Source organism: Saimiri boliviensis, chromosome 2 (genome assembly GCF_048565385.1).
Source record: "Saimiri boliviensis isolate mSaiBol1 chromosome 2, mSaiBol1.pri, whole genome shotgun sequence".
NCBI lineage: Eukaryota > Metazoa > Chordata > Mammalia > Primates > Cebidae > Saimiri > Saimiri boliviensis.
The window spans coordinates 56697891-56721946 of record NC_133450.1 but is presented as its reverse complement, the minus strand read 5'-3'; the positions used below and the strand labels follow the sequence as shown (position 1 = coordinate 56721946).

At 41.1% G+C, this 24056-nt stretch overlaps 1 long non-coding RNA gene across 1 annotated transcript in view; it reads left to right on the top strand.

Annotated features, from left to right (window-relative positions):
• The first annotated feature begins 15552 nt into the window (after positions 1–15552).
• The window catches only part of LOC141583571 (uncharacterized), a 180540-nt gene continuing 172036 nt past the window's right edge, over positions 15553–24056 (top strand). The window contains exon 1 of the long non-coding RNA XR_012516223.1: positions 15553–16241. This is a non-coding gene — a long non-coding RNA (uncharacterized LOC141583571). The remainder of the gene's footprint in view (positions 16242–24056) is intronic.

Below are 24056 nucleotides of genomic sequence, written 5' to 3'. Positions count from 1 at the left end.
ATAAATCCAAATAAACAATAAATAAAATTCACATTAACCTGAGAATTACCTTAGTGTTTTTTGAAAAGAAAAAAAAAATAGAGAGTTGAGCCAGCAGATCTATTTCAAGATGATTTAACAGGTGAGAGGGGGTTCGCTGCGATTGTTTTATGTCTCAGTCTATTAGGTACTGTACAATGCGACAGATCTATTCTAATTTATACAGTTGTTCAGCAAAACTTTTGTGGGTTTTTAAATTGACTGTAATGTTTAGCAATTGGAATATAAATTTATTCAAGCCTCTTATTTGGTGGCCTCAATGGTGCATTACAAAGTATTTTATAGTGTCTGATCTGCTTAAGTTTTACAACTGGCTTCCATTGTTCTGCAGTTTTTACAGCTAGTGCTGGGAGCAGGGTTGGGTGCCCCTGGCCCTGGCCTTTCCTAAGGCTGCTCCGGGGACTGGGTACTAGCTCACCAGGTGAGCCCAGGCTGTAAACAGCACCCCTCTGCCCCAACTCCTTTTTAAATTCCCTCCTTTCCCTGGCTTGCTGCCATGTGTCTTTGGTGTGAGATTGTTTTGACCTAACCTAACCCCCATTGGGGATTTGCCTGCCTGGTCCTAGCTATGATGATTAATATGAAATTCTCAAGCTTCTTCTTGCCATGTTTTTTTCCCTCGTTACCAACCTTCTTGAAGTCATGGAATATTACAGTCAGTCTTCATGTTCTCATGAGCTGCTTTTTCCATTGTCTTTTGGCTTCATCTGTTACCCATCTATACAAACTACTTTCTCGAACATCTACAATGACCTCTAGTTGTTAAATTTAAGTGCCTGTGTTTTCTGGGTGTCTGCAGTGGTTGACATTGGACACACACTTCTTTCGTGATACCATTTCTCTCCTGATCAGCCTGACGTGGCTGATATGTCTCCTGTTCTCATCCGTTGTTCTCTAAACCCTTCGTCTTCGCATGCCATCTGGGAACAGCCCAGGTCTCCTCATCTTACCTGGTGCATGCACAGATCATGTCTCTGCAGCCTTCCCTGCACGTTGTATTTCCACTTACCTCCTCCTCTCAACTCCCTGTGCATACATTTTTAACGCTATTGATCACATTTTACTTTACACTAACTGTCATAGCTGGGTCCTCCTTCTCCCATGTAAACTCCTTGACACGAGCAGATACGGTGACTGATACAGCTTTGAAATCCCCATGGCACCTGGCACACCACAGAGGCTCAATTAGTTAACCCACCTTCCAACATGGGTTTTTGAGAAGGAAAGGCAAGAATGCTGTGAGACAAGGCTGCAGAGGTAGGACAGGGCCAGATGAAGCAGACACGCTTAGGATTCTTTGAGAATTCTGGATTTTACCCAAAGAACTGTAATTAGCACTGGATTTTAAATGTATGGGATATGACCTGGGTAAAATCAACATTTAACAATATTTCTCTGCTGGAATGGAGAGGGGCAGGCAAAAGATGGTGGTAGCTTAGATTGATGGTTGGGGGCAGTGGGGAGAAAAAAGGAAAGAGATCTGAAAAAAAGTCTAGTAGATGGCTGCGCATGGTGGTCATGCCTGTAGTCCCAGCACTTTGGGAGGCTGAGGAGTGCGGATCACTTGAGGTTGGGAGTTCGAGACCAACCTGACCAACACAGAGAAACCCCGTCTCTATTAAAAATACAAACTTGCCTGGGTATGGTGGCGCACACCTGTAATCCCAGCTACTCAGGAGGCTGAGGCAGGAGAATTGCTTGAACCTGAGAGGCAGAGGTTGCGGTGAGCCGAGATCATGCCACTGTACGCCAGCCTGGGCAAGAAGAGTGAAACCCAGTCTCAAAAATAAAAAATAAAATTAAATAAAAATAAATCTAGTAGATAGGTGGACAGGAATCGTAATTGATTTGATGTGAGATGTGAGGAATAAAAGGAAAATATTAAGAGTGTTTGCCAAATTTGACTTAAATACCTGGCTGCATGGGAATGCAGATTTCGCAATGAGAGACTGTTGAAGAGCTGGGTTCCCTGTGTGTTCAGCAGGAGGGGTGCAGGAAGTGAGGAGGTAATTTAGTTTGGTTCATGTTGAGCTTGAGATGCCTATGAGCATTCAGGGGGTGATATCCAGGACCATGCATATGGAGATGGAGCTGGATCTGTAGGAATAGACACCAGAGGAGGAGGTAGAATAAGAAAAGAAGAGGGCCAGAGACAGAGCCTGGAAGATTCCAGCATCCACAGACTGGGGTGAGATGGCAGAGTCAGCCCCAGACACGGAGGTGTTCCTGGGCCTGAGGGACAGCAGTGTTCTCAGAAGGTCATCCGTGGCAAAGCTGCCGAGAGGTCAAGTAAGAAGAGAACTGAAGAGCTTGGACTGAAGGTAGCATGGCCGTGTGAGGCACTGTGAGGGCAAGCGGATGGAATGAGATTGGAAAGAGCTGAGAACTAAGCAGACAGGAGGAAATGGGACTGGCTTGCAGGGAGCTCTGCTGAGAAGTTTCCTTGCAAAGTGAGGCGAGATGGTGGCCATAGCTCAAGGGATCTATGGGGAGTGGGAGAGGTTGGATTTTGTTTATTTGTTTTTGCTTTAAGATAGAAGAGACTAGAACATTTTTAAATGTGAGAATGGAAGGAGGCAAGGAAGAGGGAGAAGATGAGGCAGGACCTAGACATGACGAATGACGACTAAAAGCATCAAGTTCCCAGGAAGGTGGGAAGATGGAGCTTCCAGGCTGCAGATGGAAGGGCTGGCCTTTGTCTGGTGAGGAAGAAAATGTCTTCGTTTACAACGAGAAAGAAAGAGGAGATGATGAGTACAGTGCAGGGGCTTTGTGACAACAGGAAGGCAGGAGAGCCTTTGGAGAGGCTTTAATGCCCGTGACATGAACGTGCAGCTAAATCTCGATTACTATTAATAATGAGTTATAATGAAGCAGCTACCAGTAGCAACAGTTGACTATGGTAAGTATTTGTATTTAATAATTCATTTAAGCCTCACAACAAACCTGTTGGGTAGGTTTTATTTATAGATGAGGAAACTGGGGTTCATAGAGGCTAAGTAATTTGGCCCAGAATGTTAGTTGGTAAGAACTAGATCCCGGAATTGAACAATATGTGCATTTCAAATCCTCTGCTGTTGCTATTACTGTGGCTATTGTATAGCTATTGCTGTTACGACGGCAGTAAGGCCAACTCTTTACTTTATAGAACTCACTGTGTACTTCATGCTATTGGGAAAGTTTGTGGCACACCAGAGAAGGCTTTCCTCTTCAATCTTTCTTTTTTTTTTTTTTTTTTTTTTTTTTTTTTTTTTTTTTTTTTTTGAGACGGAGTTTCGCTCTTGTTACCCAGGCTGGAGTGCAATGGCGCGATCTCGGCTCACCACAACCTCCGCCTCCCGGGTTCAGGCAATTCTCCTGCCTCAGCCTCCTGAGTAGCTGGGATTACAGGCACGTACCACCATGCCCAGCTAATTTTTTGTATTTTTAGTAGAGACGGGGTTTCACCATGTTGACCAGGTTGGTCTCGATCTCTCGACCTCGTGATCCACCCGCCGCAGCCTCCCAAAGTGCTGGGATTACAGGCTTGAGCCACCGCGCCCGGCCTCCTCTTCAATCTTAAGGTTTATTGAACTGTGTGTGGCTTCTAAGAATCCTCGAAATGGATGGAGACAGTCAGACCCAAGAGTGTTCCCGCACATTGTATTCCCAGATGCAGTGATTCGGTGTCATATTCTAGCAGAAAATTTTCTACCTGCTCCTTGTCTGCACAGGGGGGCAACAGATACTTACCAGCACTGGGTTAGTTAATGAAGCATGCAGCATGAGGTCTCTTTCTCATAAGGAGCTTTGGGATTTTTGTTGATTGTTCAGTGTACACTCTGCCCTCTAGTGGCCAAGATCTCCCTCGACCTGAGGGGTATCCGCGGAAACCCCTGCAGGGCTGTGGTAGGGGAGTTGCCTTGTACTTCACAATCTCTCTGTCCAGAGGATTTTCTTATGTGCCTTTCTATATTATTTTCATTCATTAATGTCTCTCTCTATATTCTACAGTAATGTGCTGATCAATTGGAAAACCCAGCCGACCCAAGCGCCAGTGCCATTTCATAGCATACAGCCTTGAATGGAGTCGTTATCGCTGAGGGTCGGAGCCAGAGCCTGTAGGTCTGAACACGGGCTTTGGAGGGAGAAAGACCCGGGCTCTCGGCCCAGAGTAGCCCACCTTTTTGTACACGAACAGTGTTTTCCTCTGGGAAATGGGGTACCATTACCTGCCTGAGGCTTAAATGGTTAAGCATGTAGAAATGGCCTGGCACCTCACAATCATCCAATAAATGTTGGTTCTCACGTTTCTTTGGCTTAACTCCCTGATTTCTGGGAAGATCTTTGAAGAATAAGAGAATCGTCTTTGTTACGTTCTTGTAATGGTCTGATTATTGTTCACGTGCCCCACTGGACAGTGAGCTTCGGTGCAGATAGAGGTCTTGTTGGTATCCCCAGCACCCACCACATAGCCATTCAATAAATCTGTTGAATGAATAAAAATGAAGTGTGTCCTAACACAAAGATATAAAAAATATTCGAGATGATGGATATGCTAATTGCCCTGATTTGGTCACTGTACATTGTTATGTATCAAAACACCACTATGTACCCCATAAATAGGTACAATTATTATTAATCAATTGAAAAAAAAACTGGCTCAGTGCAGCGGCTCCTGCCTTTAATCCCAGCACTTTGGGAGGCTGAGGTGGGCGGTTCACTTGAGTTCAGGAGTTTGAGACCAGCCTAGGAAACATGGCAAAACTCCATTCCAACAAAAAAATACAAAACATAGCGAGGCATCATGGTGCCTGCCTGTGGCTCAGCTACTTTGGGGGGCTGAGGTGGGAGGGTTGGCTTAGCCTGGAAGATTGAGGCTGCAGTGAGCTGTGATTGTACCACTGCACTTCAGCCTGAGTGACAAAGTGAGACCCTGACTCAAAAAAAAAAAAAAAAAAAAAAGTAAAAAAGAAAAAAACCCCAAATTCAAGCATTTCAAGTCATTTCCTAGGCATGCTAAATTTTGATAACTGCTCTGGAGGTTTCACCTATAGGAGTCAAGCTATAGATAGAATTTAATTTGGGCCTTATCTTTGTTCTCTATAATCTGCTTCCTATTGGGCAACTTTTGACCTTAGCTAGAAAACAGAGCTCGTGACCTCCTGCCAGATTACTTGTGAAAAGAGCTAGTACTTGTGTTTATGAAATGGCATCTGACTTAATGCCGAAGTTTTTTTAAGGTCTTGACCACAGTTTAGGGTTAAGAGAATTATTACAGAAGAAAAAATTAGCATCTTACTAACTGACTGTAGGCTTGAAGTCTTTCCAAATCAACAATTTTTCAATACTCAAAACCCCTAAAAATGTGATTTATCTTTCACTTAGAAATAGCCCCTTTAGTCTCCGTTAGCTCTTCTTGCTGACCCTGTGTCTAGGGTTTCCAAATGAACTCATTGACCTGATCTGGCTCGCTGCAGTTCCAGGAAGGCGGTGCCTATAATGTTCTTGATTGTTCTGACCTTCAGACATCAGTTACACAAATGCAGAAAAAAGGCCCAGGCTTCACTCTAGCTCAAGCTGCCAGTGTGCTTCTACTGAACTTGATCCCCAACAAAACCCGAATCTGGGGGCAGATACATTTCCACAGCTCTTGACTCAAGTGACTATTTTTTCAGTTTTATTGAGGTATAACTGACCAATTATATGTATTTGCAGTGTGCAACATACAGTTTTAATATGTGTATACATTGTGAAATGATTGCCACAGTCAAGCTAATTAGCATATCCATCATCTCACATAGTATTTTTTTTGGCAAGAACATTTAAGATCTACTGTTAGCAATTTTCAAGTGTACAATATACATATATAAATATATATGTATATTTAATCTGGATAATCTGTAGATATTGTACAGCATGTATTATTATACAATAATAATTCATTCTGCCTACCTGAAACTTTGTACTTTTTGAGCAAATCACCCCATTCCTCCTCAAGTGAGTGTTTTAATGTTTAAGTTTCAGAAAATTTGGGAAAAAAATTTTCTTCTCTCTCACAAATTAATATTGAAGAACCCAGTCTGGTTACATATAAGTGAAGCAGGAGGGCAAAGTTAGGGGATATTATGCCTGGGACTCCTTGCTCCCAGATCAGCAGAGTTTAACAGTACCAACAATACTTACTGACATGCCAGGTGATGTCCTGATCACATCAAGGCCGTATACCCAATGTGATCCTCACAATAGTAACAGCAACACAGTGCAATGCTTATTACCCCGTTTTACAACAGAGAAGCTGAGGCAGATAGCATGTAAGCGACTTGACAAAGACCATGTGGTCAGTAGGTAACAGCACTAGGATTCAAACCCAGGCCCATCTGATCCATATTCTTAAAAGCTGGGCTATTCTCGAGGACAACTACTTTTTTTTCAATGATGGTCTGGAAAGATGTTGCCGCTATGCCTGCTCTGGAGCTTGGGCATCCCTGGAGCTGCTGCTTCCGGAATGTGGTCTTTATGTTGCTATCAGTATCCACTCTCAGTTGCCGGTGTTAGGTCTACACTGCTCTGAACCCAAAGTCGGATTCAACTTGGGCATGGAGATCTGGTTTCTATGAGAGGAATTCATCTGATCTGGAGATTTGGTTTTCTGTTATAGAAATTCAGCTGGTTTGGAAATTTGTTTTTCTATGACAGAAATTCAACTGGTTTGTATCTTTTGGTGGCCCTGCTGCGTTCCTTTCCCTTTCTTTTTCCTTCTTTTGTAAGTGTTCTCTTTCAATCTTGTGGGGGCGATTTGGCACCATTTATGTCTTAGCGCAAAGGGCTTCTCCTTTCAGAAAACCTCTATATCATGGACTAAGGAGAGTGCTGGAGGCAGGCCCAGGGAGGGATGACAGGGGGCCCGGGGGACGGGTGGAAGTGAACGGCATCCAGGAAAGCAGGAGGGCAAGGGGCAGGGAAGGGGCAGGTGTGTGGAAAAGGGCCAGGAGTGAGTGCGGAGACAAAATGGTCTTTTATTAAAACCCTGCTGCTTACCTTAACCTCAAAGCTTTTTCTTATTGAAAAGGTGGTGCTGAGAAGTTCAGTCCTTCCTTGCTGGAAGTGTGGGGTAAGGTCAGAAGCTGGCTGGTGTGGGCTGCAGGCACGTGGTAAAGCCACAGAGGGGAGAAGATAAATGGTTTTTCTCTGAAACAAGAGGAGGCATCAATTTGACAGTTGGACCACAAGTGCTTACAATGCCTCGGGGGCGGAACCTCCCCTGTGATATCCCTTAGGGCAAGAACGACTCCTGCTTCAGATGCTTTCAGTAAAAGCATCTTTGTGCACGACTTGCCTTCTCCGGGGATAATTCCACATCATCTGCGGGGATTTTGAGTTGTTTGTGAGATCTCTGTATTATATCTGCTTACTCTTTACCCCGAGAGAAAGCAGTAGAAGGCGTAAGAAGTTGCCAGGGTAGGGAGCTAAAAATCTTCCCATGAACCGTTTCTAAACTTCAGAGCAATAATGACCAAATCTGGGTACAATATGGGGGAAGGAGTCTTGCTTCTGGAAGATCTCCCTCCACAAGAGTTGAAAATTCCATACAGTGAAACCAACATAAGTAAAAGAAACTATACAAAAGGATATGGAGAGAGATCCTGTGATAGGCCGAATCCCAGTTCCAATAACCATATCCATGTTATTATCCGTTGCCCTTGCGTGTGGCCACACCTATAATTTGCTTCTAACCAGTGAAATATGGCAAAGGTGATGGGGTATTACTCTCATGACTCTGTTATATGGCAAAGGTCTGTCATTTGCACAATTTTGGTTATTAATCAGTTGACATTAAGCAAAAGGAGCTATCCTAGGTGGTCCTGGCCTAACCAGGTGAATTTTTAAAAAGAGATTCTAGAGGTCAAAGACAAAAGAAGTCAGAGATTCTTCTGTTGGCTCTGAAAAAACAAATTTCCATATTATGAACAGCACCACATGGCAGACAATTGTGGTGGCCTCTAGGAGTTGGGGTCCTCAGCCCTAAACCATATGGAACTGAATTCTGCCAACAACCACTGAGCTTGGCAAAAGACCCCACACCTCAGAGGAGATTGCAACCCTGGGCTGGGCGTGGTGGCCCATGCCTGTAATCCCAGCACTTTGGGAGGCCAAGGTGGGCAGATCACCTGGGGTCAGGAGTTGGAGACTCCCTTGGTCCAGATGGCAAAACCCTACTTTTGTGTCTCTACTAAGGACACAGAAATTAGCCAGGTATGGTGGTGCGTACCTATAATCCTAGCTACTCAAGAGGCTGAGGCAGGAGAATCGCTTGAACTCGGGAGGCGGAGGTTGTAGTGAGCCAAGATTGTGCCACTGCATTGCAGCCTGGGCGACAGAGTGAGACTTCATCTCAAAAAAAAAAAAAAAGAAAGAAAGAAAAAAAAAATTAACATCCCTGGCTGACATGGAGATTTCCACCTAGTACAACCCTGGACAGAGGACCCAGCTAACCTGCGTTTGGTCTCCTAACACATGGAAGCTGTGAGATGATAAATCTGTGTTAGTTTAAAGCTGCTGTTTGTGGTATTGTGATGGACAGCAGTGAGAACGAATACAGATCCTGTTTTTCAAATGAAAACTCAGTGACTTTCAAGATGACATCTGCTTCAAGACTTTATTGTCACTAAGCTAAGTAGGAGCCACAATTATTCTCTTCTTCAGTCACTACCTGCCCTGACTCTCCTGAAGCCACCTCTCAGGAAGCTCTGTCGTTAAGGGTTTCTGGTAAGCTTATTTCTGAGGGCCTGTTGGAAGGTGAATAAAACAAAGAGACGCTTCTGGTCCTATTTTATGGAATTATGTTATGCATATTTTTGTGTACATTGGGCAAAAACCCTCTTTGAGGCTTAGGAGCTGTCCCCACAGTGGTGTTGGTGAGGGAGAACCCACAGGAAGGCATTCTTGGGAAGGGGGACTCGCTCCAGCGTGAAATCATCCAGCCATATGCAAATGACTTCTCAGGTCTACAGTCCTTTCTTCCGTGGTCTTCGTAGGCTCTGCCTGGGAGTTAGTTAACGTGTTAGTGGCAGAGCTGATTCTGTAGCACCAACTTTCTGAATGCCTGTGTCTGTCCATTCCACCTCCCAGCCATGGCACAGGCCGGGTGTGCCCCTGAAGAGGTGGAGGCAGAGAGTGGACTGTGCCTTCTGTCCAAGGACAGCATGAGGTGAGCAGCAGCATCCCAAATCCAGTCCAGGCCCCGTCTCCACATCCACCCGATCTTCATCAAGCAGCCCTTAGCTCCGCTTCTGTGTTTTACATGCTGTTGCTGATGGCCTCCCTGCCCAATTCCCTCCAGTGCCGTTTTCAGCTTCATACTTCATGAATTTTATTTGCAATCGATAAATAAACCTATTATCATCAGGGTTTTGTATTCTGGTCATATATCGTCATCTGTCATAAACCATTTCATGCAGGAGTCTGGATCATTCAGCATATCCTACTCATCTTTATTTCTGAGTCACTGACTGAGATACAAACTAAAAGTGCAGGGCCAAGAATTCAGTTTTTATTCAACAACATAATGTCTAAAGATAAAAATCTTATTTAGATATTATTATTATATTTGAGATTTGTGCCGGGGGAAAAAAAAGTCCTTACCTCATCAGGCTCTGTGTACTTATTAGAAGTGACAAAGTATTTTGTTCTTCCATTCAAATGTGACGAATCTGATGGAAAAGCGGTTTTTCACTAAGGTGTGCTTTCAAAATGCTTCTGGCTTCTGGCCATCTCTAGCAGTTTTGGGGGAGGTGACATCTGATTTAAGTATAGCTTTGGGTTGGCAAATAAGTTGGGGGGTCCCAATTGTCTGTTAAAGTAGACTTTGGGAGGAGAAGCTAAATAATGCTGTGGTCTAATGAGAAGTCACAGTTTCTAGTTTCTGCCACAGTCTTTTAAAAAAAAATTTTATATTTATAATTTTGTGTTCATTTTTTTTTAAAGTTTCTGTGCATTTTGTTTATTTATTAATTTTTGAAACAGGGTCTCACTTTGTCACCCAGGCTGGAGTGCAGTGGCATGATCACAGCTCACGGCAGCTTCGACTTCTCAGGCTCAAGTGAACCTCCCATCACAGCCTCCCTAGTATCTGGGACTGTAGGATGCCAACACGCTTGGCTAAGATGTTTTGTTTTGTTTGTAGAGATGCGGTTTCACCATGTTGTCCAGGCTGGTCTCAAACTCCTGCGCTCAAGCAATCCATCTGCCTTGGCCTCCCAAAGTGTTGGGATTACAGGCGTGAGCCACCACGCCGCACTATTTATTTTTATTTTTGTGGATATGTAGTATACATATTTACAGAGTACATTAAATACTTTGATGCAGGCATTCAGTATGTAAGAATCACATCAGGACAAATGGAGTACCCATCATCTCAAGCATTTATCCTTTCATTGTGTTACAAATAGTACAATTATACCTTTCAGTTATTTTTAAATTTACAATAAATTATTGACTATAGTCACCCTGTTGGTATCAAACACTAGATTCTATTCATTTTATCTAACCATAATTTTATACTCATTCACCATCCCCATTTTTCCCATCCTGCCCCACTTCCCTTCCCAGGTTCCCGTCTGGTAATCATCATTGTATTCTTTATTTCCATGACTTCAATCATTTTAATTTTTAAAACTCCCACAAATAAGCGAGAACATGCGCAGTTTGTCTTTTTGTGTATGGCTTATTTCACTTAACATAATGTCTTCCAGTTCCATCCATGTTGTTGCAAATGACAGGATCTCATGATTTTTTACGGCTGAATAGTATTCCAATGTGTATATGTATATATACCATAGTTTCTGTATCCATTCATCTGTTGATGGATGCTTAGGTTGCTTCCAAATCTTGGCTATTGTGAATAATACTGCAATTAAATATGGAGGTGCAGATATCTCTTCAATATACTGATTTCCTTTTATTGGGGGTGATTTCCTTTTTTGGTGAGAGCTGTATACCTAGCACTGGGATTGCTGGATCATGTGGTAGTGCTGTTTTTAGTTTTCTGAGGAAGCTCCAAGCTGTTCTCCATAGTGGTTGTATCAATTTACATTCCCAATGTAAACATTGCATTCCCAACAACAGTGTGCGAGGGTTCTTTTCTCTCTACGTCCTTGCCAGCATTTGTTATTGCCTGTCTTTTGAATAATAGCCATTTTAACTGGGGGTGAGATGATATTTCATTGTACTTGGATTTGCATTTCTCTGATGATCAATGGTGTTGAGCACCTTTTCATATACTGTTTACCATTTGTATGTCTTCTTTTGAGAAATGTCTATTCAGATCCTTTCCCCATTTTTAAATCTGATTATTAGATGTTTCCCTATAGAGTTGTCTGAGCTCCTTATATATTCTGGTTATTAACCTCTTCTCAGATGGATAGTTTGCAAATTATTTTCTTCCATTCTGTGAATTGTCTCATTGATTGTTTCCTTTGCTGTGCAGAAGCTTTTTTTTTTTTGAGAAGGAGTTTCGCTCTTGTTGCCCAGGCTGGAGTGCAATGGCATGATCTCGGCTCACTGCAACCTCTGCCTCCTGGGTTTAAGTGATTCTCCTGCCTCAGCCTCCCAAGTGGCTGGGATTATAGGAATATGCCACCATACCTGGCTAGTTTTGTATTTTTAGTAGAGAGACAGGGTTTCTCCATGTTGGTCAGGCTAGTCTTGAACTCCCAACCTTAAATGATCTCCCCACCTTGGCCTTCCAGAGTGCGGGGATTATAGGTGTGAGCCACCACACCTGGCCATGCAGAAGCCTTCTAATTTGATGTGATCCCATTCATCCAGTTTTGCTTTGGTTGCCTGTGCTTGTGGGATATTTCTCAAGAAATCTTTGCCCAGTCCAATGTCCTGGAGAATTTTTTCAATGTTTTCTTGTAGTAGTTTCATAGTTTGAAGTCTTAGATTTCAGTCTTTAATCCATTTTTATTTGATTTTTGTATACGGTGAAAGGTATGGGTCAAGTTTCATTCTTCTGTATATGGGTATCTAGTTTCCCCAGCACTATTTATTGAAGAGACTGTGCTTTCCCCAATATATGGTCTTGGCACATTTGTTGAAAATGAGTTCAGTGTAGATGTATGAATTTATTTCTATTCTGTTCCATTGGTTTGTGTGGCTCTTTTTATGCTGTTTTGGTTATGATAGCTCTGTAGCATAATTTGAAGTCAGGGAATGTGATTCCTACAGTTTTGTTCTCTTTGCTCAGGATAACTTTGGCTATTCTGGGTCTTTTGTGGTTTCATATAAATATTAGGATTTTTAAATATTTCTGTGAAGAATGTCATTGGTGTTTTAATAGACATTGTATTGAATCTGTAGGTTGCTCTGGGAAGTATGGACATTTTAACAATATCGATTATTCCATGAACATGGAATATCTTTCAATTTTTTGGTGTCCTCTTCAATTTCTTGTATCAGTGATGTTTATTTTTGTTTTTGTTTTGAGGCAGGGTCTCACTTTGTTGCCCAGGCTGGAGTGTAGTGGCATGATCTCAGCTCCACTACTGGAATGTCGTTTTTATCAACGACTGCATCCCAGGTTCAGGGGATTCTCATGTCTCAGCCTCCTGAGTAGCTGCGACTACAGATGTAAGCCACTATACCTGGCTAATTTTTGTACTTGTAGTAGAGATGGGCTTTCGGCATGTTTTCCAGGCTGATCTCAAACTCCTGGCTTCAAGTGATCTGCTCTCTTTGGCCCTCCCAAAGTGCTGGGATTACAGGTGTGAGCCACCGGGCCCTGCTGGGATCAGTGTTTTATGGTTTTCCTGGTAGAGATCTTCCCTTTCTTTGGTTAATTCCTACATATTTTATTTTATCTGTAGCTATAAGAAATGGGATTATTTTCTTGATTTCTTTTTCATATTGTTCACTCTCGGCATATAGAAATACTAATGATTTTTATATGTTGATTTGTATCCTGCAACTTTACTGAATTTGTTTATTAGTTCTAATAGTTTTTTGGTAGAGTCTTTAGTTTATTCCAGATATAAGGTCATATAATCTGCAAACAGGAATAATTTGACTTCTTCCTTTCCATTGTGGATGCTCTTTATTTCTTTTCCTTTTCTGATTGCTCTAGTTAAAATTTTAGTACTATGTTGAATAACAGGGATAAAAATGGGCATCCTTGTCATGTTCTAGATCTTAGAGGAAAGGCTTTCAGTTTTTCCTTATTCAGTATGATATGAGTTGTGGACTTCTAGTGTATGGCTTTTATTTTGTTGAGGTATGTTCCTTCTATACCCAGTTTTTTAAGGACTTTTATCATGAAGTGATATTGAATTTTATCAAATGCTTTTTCAGCATCAGTTGAAATGATCATATGGGTTTTATTCTCCATTCTGTTGATATGATGTATCACATTGATTTGCATATGCTGATTCATCCTTGCATCCCTGGGATAAATCCCACTTGGTCATGATGAATAATCTTTTCAATGTGTTGCTGAAAGCTAAATAAAGTGAAATGTAAATGCCATAGATTGAGTCAAAAGAATATCATGACAATTTTGGAAAAGTTTTTTGCAAACTATAATACTTAAGATGAGGTAAGATTAGTAATACAAAAGTCTGAAAAATTAAGATGGAAATGACCAAAAAATGATATAAACATGCATAAAATATATGAATAATGAAGTAACAGAAAGGGAAATTTAGATTAGCACAAACACATAATTAGGTGCTCACAATATCACATAGAAAGAGATTGATTCTTCCTATCCATGAGCATGGTATGTTTTTGCATTAGTTTGAATCATCTCTGATTTCTTTGAGCAGTGGTTTGTAGTTCTCCTGGTAGAGATCATAGTCCATAGTTTTTAAATAAGCACTGGACAAGTAGTTCTCAACTCTGTTGATGAAAAGAACCAAACTCTGTAAAATACCTGAAGAAATTTATCCTGAGCCAAACATGAGTGACCATGGCCCATGACACAGACCTAAGGAGCCCCTGAGAACATGTACATGTGGTTTGGACAAAGCTTGATTGTGTACATTTCAGGGAGACACGAGGCTCCAAATACAATGAAGATATACACTGGTTTGGTCCAGAAAGGTGGGACAACTTGAAGAGCCAGGAGTGGGGTTCCAGATTATAGGTAGATTAAATAATGTTCTGATTGCCAATTGGTTGAAAGAGTTCTTTTCAATAGAAAGGAATGTTTGGGTTAAGAAAAGAGGTTGTTGGAGACCAAAGTTTTGTCATGCTCCTGAAGCCTCCAGGTCACAGGTTTCAGAGAGAACAGATTGTAAATGTTTCCTATCAGACTTAAGGTCTGTATTGATATTAAATCCTGGTTAACTTTTCCTGAATTCCAAAAGGGAAGGGGGCAAATGAGGCATGTCCAACTCCCGCTTCCCATCATGGCCAGAACCAAGATATCAGATAAAACTCAGAGGGCCTTGGCCAATCAGATAGTTGGGGGAGACTTTGAACTTTATTTTTGCTTTACAACTCTTTGTTGTGTCTGAAATCTTTACATATAGTGGTACTAATAGATAATGGTAATATTCAGCATCCTTGGTGGGTAAGGTGATTTTCCAGGCTGGATGCCATTGGCTCCAAAGCTAAATGTCAAATTATTCTGTGACCCCTTCATGGTGCACTGGTTGGGAAGCTGGAAAATAAGAAGGAATAACCGTGGATACTCCCAGCTTGTTTTAGGCAAGTTCTGAGCTTCTGCTGAGTCCCATTAATCAGGACAGAAAAAGGGTCTTTTGGGGGGCTTGTTTTGCCTCCCGGAAAGCCTCCATAGAGCTAGTGTGGTACATTCAGCTCTGTTCTGCAGGTCTTGAAAGAGTATTCTGTTTTGTAAAATCTAAATCACAAAAGAGGTAAAGGTGGCACCCCTTCTATCCACTGTGACTACAGGTCTAGATTTTCTCTTTGCTTTCATATAGTTTGGGTGACTTTTTAACTCTCTTCTCACAATATCTCAAACCATTCATTTCCCATTAAGCCCCAGTTTGAGGCTGAGTTACTTCTCTGTATGTGAGAAAATGGTAGGATCTTAGGCTTAGGCTGGTGGATAGGAGGAGAAAGCTCATTTCAGTTATGCCATTTTTGCTATACTGTCTGGGCTCTATCCTGAGATTTTGTTGTGTGTTCTCTACAGGGTTCACTGCACATCATTAGGGATGTATATATCATTTGTATCACTCAGGGTTCTCCAGAGGGACAGAACTAACAGGATATATGTACATATGAAAGGGAATTAACTAAGGAGAATTGGCTCACATGATCACAAGGTGAAGTCCCACAATAGGCCGTCTGCAAGCTGAGGGAGAAAGAAACAAGTAGTGGCTCAGTCTAGGTCCAAAAGCTTCAAAAGTAAGGAAGCCGACAGTATATCCTGCAGTCTGTGGCTGAAGGGCCGCCGGTGTAAGTCCAAGAGTCCAAAAGCTGAAGAGCCTGAAGTCTGACGTCCAAGGGTAGGAATTACAGACAGACACATTCAGCACAGGAGGAAGATGAAGGGCAGAAGATTCAGCAAGCTGGCTTAACCAACCTTCTTCTACTTGCTTTGTCTTAGTCACGCCAGTAGCCAATTGGATGGCGTGCACCCACATTGGGGGTGGGTCTTCCTCTCCCCATCCATTGACTCAAATACCAGTCTCCTCTGGCAACACCCTCACAGACACACCCAGAAACAATGCTTTACCAGTGACCTAGTCACCCTTCAATCCAATCAAGTTGACACTAAATATTAACCACCACACCATCTTTCCAGTATGCTACTCTGGCGGACTCTTTGGCTCAAGTCTGCTCCGTCATTCATTCTCTGTTTCATACATTTCTCTCAGCAATGAATTTCTGGTTAATGTTAACTCTCCTTTCTTTGAGGAGAGAGTTAATTTTAATCGCTCAGTTTCCTTCTCTTCAGATCTAGGGGTATCAGTGAAAATTTCCAATATTTTGTTAAAATCAATGGTTTGATATATTAGAAGGGGGAAGAATGAGGGATTATTCAGAAATGAATTTGTAGAGAGCCCCTTCTCTTTGATTCAAAATGTCCTGTTTCTGAAGCTTTTTATGTTAGATTATGACACTTTCTGGGTTTGGTTGCTATCACGAAAATTTTTTGGCCTTGTCTTTTATTTTTCTTTCTCATTCTGTTAGGTATCAGGAGGCAAGAATGCAGTCAGGACCCTCAATCTGCCATTCTAACATGACTTCAGGTAATTTTTCAGAATTCTATGTGGTTCACTATTATTACTTCAGTTTGAATTTTATTTTAAGAAGCTTTAAGATGAGGAGAGGATAATAAGACAGTTGGGGTACAATGAGGTTGTACATGAATCTGTAGGCCTAAAATGTAAGTCATTAAAAAATGTATTCTACAATGCCTACTTAAAATGTTTGGAAATAAAATGGTTTGGCAAAACAGCAAATTCTGATAAATGGGAAAACCATGTTTTTATTTGATAAACTTCAGGATTTTTTTTTAACATATAGATTTGCTTTTTGAGAATAAACTGACACAATCAGTACAGATTTAAGATCATTGAAGTCTAGCCAGGATTCATTTTTGAACCTGTACTTCAAACAGGCTTGTCTCTTCCATAAGACAGTGTCAAGTATGGTTGGTTCTTGGGAGTTCTAGTACCTTTCCAAGAACTGAGAAGTGAGGAAAGTAGAGTTACACTGTAAAGCAGTGCATCTGGAACAGGGGAGGGATGTGTAGAGGTCTCTAGAAGAGACAGATTGGTGTCCGGCCTTGCGAGACTGTAATTTTCTATGCATGTATAATTGTATTAACGTATTTAAATAAGTGATAGATCCAAAGCAAGGGCTTAGTGAGCTGTGGGAAGCCTAGAAAAAAGGAGAATCACCAAACATCCCTTTTTTGAAAATCCCATACCAGCTCTGTCCCTTGGAGTGAGAGAATTCACCATCAAACTTTCAGAAATTCCAGTCCCAAAGGCAAGAGTGTTCCTATTGTGCGCCTGATGTGAAAACATGAGCTTCCTCTGATTCCTGTCCTGATTCACTGTCCTCACAGCAGTTTTCTGGTTCCAGTGAAGGTCTGTTCATGGATAGAGAGAATGCAGAAAATACACAGATTTTAAATATTTCTAAGTCTTTCACAGTGATTTCTCATGGTAATGAGTAGCTTCTGATTACCATTTGGTTTTCCCTGACTACAGGGAAAAAAGGAGATTATTATGCCAACCTGAATAATTCCAGTCTGTGTGACAATTCTATTTCGCACTTTAAATTAGTATATTGCCATCCTGATGCCTTCCTCAGGCCTTCTGTACATTTTAGTTAGTGTGAGTCAGTATTTGTGTCTGATTGCCCCAGGACATTGACAAGAGTAAGCCCGACTTCTGCTGGAAAACTCTGATTCTATTTCCATCTTGCATCCCTATTTATTTCTACATCAAACAGTTATGTATTTGGTTAATTCATCTGTATTAAAATGTGCTAGTACCAGATAACATTTAAAATACCTCAAGAAAATTGATGAAAAACTTTTTGTGGATCTTATTTTGTCTCTACTTCAGTGTTTTGGAACAGGAAGAGTAGTATGGGGAAACTGAGGCAGTTTCTTGCAGTGACCTTCAAAGATCACTTTTAAATTTGAGGATCTAGTCTCACCATTTGATAGGTAATGCTTTTTCTACTAAGTTTCCTCTCCAGTCTAAAGGTACTGAGGCCATTAGTAGAAGCGAAAGGTGATTGTGTGAAACAACGGGATGAGCATGGGACATGGGATTTTTGGAGAGGACCCAAAAGTTAAAGCGCTTTCCTGTTCATTTGCTCAGGCATTTCATGTGCTTGTCCTTGTTGTGGTCTTACTTGTCTTAGATCGACCTGTTCTTTTGAAAAGCCTGATAATGTGATTAAAGAGCACAGAAGCAAGAGTTGAAGAATCAACATTTGAACCATTTCAGAATGCCAAGGAGATTTTACAGAAGCTGGGTGCCTATTAAAACCACTGTGTTCAATTCTCTCTCTCTCTCTCTCTCTCTCTTTGAGATGGAGTCTCTCTCTGTCATTCAGGCTGGAGTGCAGTGGCATGATCTTGGCTCACTACAATCTCCCCTTCCTGGATTCAAGCGATCCTCCTGCCTCAGCCTCCTGAGTAGCTAGGACCACAGGTTCGCACCACCACACCTGGCTAACTTTTTATTTTTGGTAGAGACAGGGTTTCGCCATGTTGGCCAGACTAGTCTTGAACTCCTGACCTCAGGCCATCCACCCGCCTCAGCCTCCCAAAATGCTGGGATTACAGGTGTGAGCCACCATGCCCAGCTTGAAACCACTGTGTTCAATTTTTATAAACAGAATCCTAATTATGAAATTACAGAGTAAACCTTGTTATCTAACAAGATCAAGACAATTTAATTAAAAAGTTAGATAAAGCATGGAATGTGTTTAAAAACTAGCTTTAAAAACCCCATGCATATGCACCTAGAACATTTCGTATTAAATTAAGACACCTAAATGTACTCATTTACATAAATTTGATGTAGATTCAGGCTTTTTAAAGTGCAAGTATACTAATTATAGTCCTGCATCATCTTTCTTGCATAATTGACGCCCCGAAATATTGTCTTCATTGTCCAAAGTGTAGTTTATTTAAAGAGAGGTATAAATTTAAAGATCTCTGACACAATCTGAGAGATACTTTCCCTTCAGTGTTTTACAGCCATCAACATCAAATTTTTAAAGCAAGTCTCCTCTGTGTAATCTGTTTTGCAAAACTAATCCTAGTTCTCATAGAAGCAACAATCTTCTTTCTTTCACACTTTTATTTGAATATTTATGTAACATTAAAGAATATGCATTGTTACGATAACAAGCACAACAGATTTGTAGAAACTCTGCTGACTCTTGGTGAGCAGGAGACTCTGTCATTCACAGTCACAGAGTGACCCAACAGTGGCAAGAATACAGCATGCTCTGTGGATCAGCCATCAAGAACGGGGCATATTGGTGACTCTAGCTGGCCTGCTAGGTTGAGGTCAGATAAGAGAACCTCTTCTTTTGGAGGTCATCTGCAAACTTACCTCACTCTACATTTAAGCCAGGTGGTCTTATCACTGTTTTTTGAAAGAAATTAAGTCTCTTATTTTCCCTCTGGTTGCTTATGTGGTTTTCTCTTTGTCTTTGGTATTTGGCAGTTTTACTACAAATACCTCTGTGATGTGCATGCGTGTATTTTAATTCATTGTACTTAGGTTTGAATCTGCAACTTTGAAGCCTTTAAACAGTTTTGGAAAATTCTTAGTCATTATCTCCTCAAAATTTTCCTCTGATTCATTCTTTTTTGTCTCTCCCAGGGTAATGACGTGTAGGCTAGGCCCTTTTATCGATCATATAACCTGTGTGCTCTTTCCTGTATTTTTCTAGACTTTCTCCTCTTTTTCACTGTGGATATTGTCTCCCTGTATACTAATAGGAATACTCCTCAAATAAGCCTAATTTTCTGTTAAATCCATTGTTTGAACTCTTAATTTCAGTTATAAAACTTTGGCTACAGATTTTTTTTTCTACTCCTTTTATATTTTGAAAATTTCCCTTAATTTTCAATATTGACTTTTCACTTCTCAAACACCAATTATTGTTAAGATCAATATTTCATCATTCCATTCTCTGGATTTTGTTTAGGTTTATTTTTATTGTTTGTTGTTTCTTTAGATTTTCATTCACATTGTTATCTTGCATACTCATATGAATGGCTAATTTTGATTGAATGTTCCATGGAGTATTTAAAATTGAAGAGATAATTCAACATTCTGATATATATTATGTTTCCCAGGGAGATTTATATTTGCTTCTGCCTGATGACTAGGAGAGACATATATTTAAATCTTCCAACATGATTGTAGATTTGAACTTGTAGTTTTGAATTATTTGGCATCATAAAATTTTAGACTGTTATATGAGAATACAAATGTGATTTTTAATAAATTTCTGATGAATCAAACATTTTATTATCAAGCAATCCTTTTGTTTTCAGTGATTTTTTTTTGTCTTAAAAATCTCTGTTTTATAAAGTATTAAAAAAGTAGTGATGGCTTTCAGGAGCAATTCTCTCTTCCACATCAAGGTGGAGAAGAACCCGTAGCATAATGGTTAAAAAAATCAATCAGGCTTTGAAACCAGGAAGGCTTGGGTTATTATTCTGGTTCCATCAATTATTAGTTAAGAGACTATGGATAAGCCATCTGACTATTGAATTCTCGGTTTCTGGCCTTAACATAGTGATAACAATAGTATCTACCATTATTGGGTTATGAGAATGCAATGAGTGAGTGAATGCAAAGTGCTTACTATTGTGCTTGGCATGTGGTAAATGGTGGCTGCGATTATCTTCTTGTGATCTTGTGATGACCTCATTGGTTTTTTTGGAGTTGTCCTCAAAATTTTTAGTTACTCGCATTAGGCAGTATTTACAGCATTCAGGTAGGAGTGTGTGGGTCTCCAGGTAACTGGTGGCTGCTTAGTAGTATCATTTTGGGTTCTCATTATGAGTTCTGCTTCCATAAGGGTTTTCCAGTTGCATCCCTGCTAGGTAATCAGTGTGCACATGAACCTTCTCCCTGTAACTGACAACAAATGAAGCATGGCCTATTTCATTCTCCAAGTTTACTCGAAGGTTTTTTTCAATCTTTTCTTTGAGCTTTGGCAGTGCGTGGTATTTAAGAACAGTTCAGATAATGCTTCTGAGGTAAATGGTTTTGCAGAAGATACCTCCTTGCAACAAATGCCATATAGAACTTCGACTTGTGGTCTGTGCAGCCAGAATTGGTTCTGTTTTCGACTGTGAAGTACTTCCTTGTTTCTGGGGGATTCTTTCTCATTGGATATGCAGAGTTAGGTAGAATCATCACTTGCCAATCATTTGCTAGAGTTTAAAGACCTCTTTTCATCCTTCCTACAAGGATGAAGCTTCTAGCTTTTCCCACATTTGATTTCTCATGCTTTCCTATCCTTGTGCTAGAATATGCAGCGAGCAACGCTGGTCAAAGGACAAACTTTAGGAAAGAACTGGGGAACTTGCGTTAGTGATGAACAGCCAGAGGGTATTTATGATCTAGCATAATAGTTACATCAGTTAAGAATTAAATTCAGTAGCAAAATAAATCCCTCTTCCCAAAATGACATGGCTTAAACAAGATAGAAGTTTATTCAGTTTCATATGAAAGAGGTTCAGAAGTAGGTAGTTCACGCTACAGTAACGCCCCCAGAACTAAGCTCTGCTCCCCTATCCTAGCTCACGGCTTATATTTTTAAGGCCACTTCATGACCTAGTATGGCCTCTGGAGCTGCAGCCATTATGTCTGAGTTGCAGCCTAGAATAAGAAGGAAAGACAGTGTATCAGCTTTCTTGGACATTCTTGTCCTGTGCTAAGATTTCATGGGCTGGAACTTTGTCATGTGGCTATCTTCAGCTGCAAAGGAGGCTAGAAAACAAAATGTTTTCTTTGATTTTAGCAGCACTGTGGCTAGCTAAAAAAATTTGGGTTCCATTACCCAGGAGAAAAAACAAAAGGATATCAGGTAGTCAACCAACTATTTTCTTGGCATGGCTTTAAGTGGCTTAACTGGAGTCAGTGATTCCACATGACTCAACGCAAAGTCTGATCTGGGTTTGGAACCAACCTTATTCTTTCTCCATTGAATAAAGCCCCAACCATAAACTTCATTACTTTCTCTTTCTTGGAAAGAGTTTTGTTTTCGAAATATAGAATATCACACAAGAACCACTGTGGATTATCAGAGAGGTCATTTAATTTCTCTGGGGAGAAAATTGAGAGTACACAAAGTCCTTGATACATGCACCGCATCTTACTTGTGTGACCTTACTGCATGCACAGTGGCTTCTGTGCCTGCAGTGCTGGGGCCGGAGCCTCGGCTGTGGGAAAATGAATGTGAGGCACGTGGGAAGAAGATGACAAGATAGATTCTGCAAGGACAAGGCTTTTCCTCAAGCCCTCTTGTTCAGTAGCCATTTAATATGAGTGATGCAGGAACTACAGTTTTTTTTTTTTAAAGAAAGATCATATCAATCAGCGACAAAAAGAAGTTGCTTCTTAGAAATGAGGCCCTTTCATTTCCTTTGCTGCCAAATTTCTGGAAGGTGTAGCCGTCTTATGCTGTCTTTGTTCACCATGTCCATTTGATACTCCAGTCCTTACCTGGCCTTCTGGAAACCTTTTTCTTAAATGATTTCTGCAACACCAACCCCTTTCATTCTCTGGCCTCTTGAAAAAATTTCTGTCATGAGCTCTCGTTCCCCTGGTCACTCCTTGGACACATGCAAGGCCCCCGTTCTTGGCCCCTTCCTCATTCTCCACCCTCTCTCCTGTGTAATGTCATCTAGACCCATGGCTTCTATGAATGCTGATATTTCTGATGCTACCTTTAAAACCGATTTCTCTCCAGAGATCTAGAACTATTTTCCACCTACTCACCTGCATCTCCTGCATTTTCCATAAGCACTGAAAACTTACCATGTCTAAAATGGAGCTCTTTAACTCCTACTCAACCCTTACATCTTTCTTTGCTCCTGTGTTCTCTGCCTGTCTTATTCAATGACAACCACGTACCCACGCCAGAAACCTGAGTCATCTTTTACTCTTTCCTCTCCGCCATCTCTCCATATCCAACCACTCACCATGATTTCTCTCCGAATTCTCTCAAATCCACCCTTTCTACCCCCTCCACTCCTGCTTAACTCTCACCCTTTGCCACGTGGGATATCACTCTTGTGGATATTTAATCGAGGTCATCCTTCAAATGCCCTCAGAGTGGCCTTTCCAATACACAAAGTCTGTTGTTACACTTCCCTGAATAAATTGATCATTACATTGCCTAGCGGTACCATTCAGACTCCACATTCAAGGTAGGTCCCTCAAAAGGCTGCTGTTTTTTGCGGCTTCTTTGTATGAATGAGAAAAAAGATGACCCCTGTGAACAGATGCAGCCCAACAAATGTGGAAGGAGGGGTGGGTAAGGGGCGCACGCCTTTACGTGAGAGCAAGGTACTCCTTTTGTTAGAAGGCTGCAGCCCTGAGCTGGGGGAGGTGGCTGGCTAGCAAAGCATACAGGGGGTTTTATGTGCTTGTCAGCTGACCTCTCCACCTGTCTCCTGGGTGAAGCCATCACTCCAGCACGCTGAATTACTGGCAAGTTCCCTCCTGCCTCTATGATGTTGCTGATACTTTCCAGAAATCATTCTTTCTCTAGCATCTGTGGTTAACTCCTATTTATTTTTCAAGTCCCAGTTTAAGCATCCCCTCCTTTTGGGAAGCTTCCCTGCCCTCATGGCCTGACTTTGTAGCCATTACTCAGGGCATCCATAACACTGGGTGTATATATATGTCTGTCATGTCACTTGTCATACCATTGTAATGATTAATTTTGACATTTGTCTCCCTTTCTAGTCTGTGAAGAACCAGAGTGCAGAGGGTAGTACTTTATCCATCTTCATATTTCTGGCATGGCTTGGGTAGCTCCTCACTTAAATTAATAGCAGGCCGCTGCCAGAAATTAAGTAAAATTACAGATTCCAGGTTTAGAAAGAACTGTCAGGCTTCTATTTGTTAATAAAAAATTAAGAAAATAATAGTACTAGTTAGTGATGCAAAACCATTACAAAATACTCCAGAAAGGAGTTGTCATTTCTTATTTACAAGCAAAGGAACAAATAGGAAGAGGGATACTGCTGACAGTAGCAAAGAAAGCATTCCTCTTTCCAGAAGCGCATTAAGGGCCTTAAGGCAAAATCTAAGAGATGGCCAGAACTGGGAGGCAGCTGTGATGTGAATAGGGCAGATGAGCTCAGAACAAACTTGAATTACGCTAGGCGCAGAAAGGGGAGCTTCTGTTTAAAACCCACATTTGCAATTGACTGGATGTTTGACCTCTGGGCAAGTCATTAACCTCTGTGTCTTAGTTTCCACATCTGTAAAGTGGAGATAATAATGTTTCCCGACTTCAAAGAATTATAGATTAATCAATGTCTGAAAAACGTCTCT